Below are 1164 nucleotides of genomic sequence, written 5' to 3'. Positions count from 1 at the left end.
CAAAGTAAAAGAATGTGGTTTTAGGGGAGTAAAGATCCGAGGTAAGAGGGGCATTCCTGAATTGTTACTTGATTTTAATGAAGAACCTAAAATGGTAAGTCAGATGCCATTCGTTTTTTTCATTTGGTATAGCATGGTTACAAACATGGGTTTTGCGACTGAATATACCCAATTTTAGTTTGTCCTCATGCAAGATGCATGTGAGGGAGGGCAAGTGACTTAGCCTCCTTACTCTTGAGTATCTTCCATTGCAAAACAGCGATAAAAATAGTAACCTAGCTCATCGGATTGTTGTGTGGATGCCATGAGATACAAGCTTAAACAGGGCCTGACAGTGCTTACCGTGATTAGCTCTGTTAAGAATTAGTATTCTTTACTTGAACACTTATTTAACTCTGTTTTATATTTAATATGGGTGACAGTAGAGTCTGGTTATTGTAAAAATAGTCTCTGGAACCAGGCAGTCTGAGTTCAAACCCAGGCTCTGCCGTGTGTTGACTGTGTGACTTTGGACAAGTTACTTAACCACATCGTCCCTGAATTTCCTTCTGCAGAGTTGAGATGTTAACAGTTCCTACTAATGGTGTTGTTGTGAGGATTGAGTTTGTGTAAGTAAAGCCTCCAGAGCAGCACCATATAGGAAGAGCCATGAGACTGTTGGCTATCATCATCATGACCATCATCAGCATCATTGCCATCATCAGCATCAATGGCTCAGAGCATGTGCTCCTCTAGATCCACTGACATAGCAAAACACACCAGCCCTCAGATATACACAAACAAGCCCTCAGATATACACAAACACACTGGTATGTACACACACACACACACACACACACACACACACACACTTACACTAGCTACAAACAGTCCAAGCTGCTGCAGACCTAGGGAGAGCAGCAATGCTTTCTTTCCCTGCTGAATTTCCCTGGGGAAGGGAGCTGACTTCTGTAACAAAATCTAAAGGCAAGATAAGACAGGAGGACTGAACTGCCTGGGGCACAGCCACCCTGAGGCCAAAGGGTAACCGGTGTGTCCTCACCTCCCTTATCAGCTTATTTTTCTTCCTTCTGCTACTCCCAAGCAACTCTGACCCCAGGGCCTCTCCTGTGCCTGGTCCCAGATTTCAGTGGTTTTTACCAGTGAGCCTGCTAAACTATGAAC

This window comes from Myotis myotis, unplaced genomic scaffold, assembly GCF_014108235.1.
Source record: "Myotis myotis isolate mMyoMyo1 unplaced genomic scaffold, mMyoMyo1.p scaffold_m19_p_3, whole genome shotgun sequence".
Classification (NCBI taxonomy): domain Eukaryota; kingdom Metazoa; phylum Chordata; class Mammalia; order Chiroptera; family Vespertilionidae; genus Myotis; species Myotis myotis.
This window is presented reverse-complemented; position numbering follows the sequence as displayed.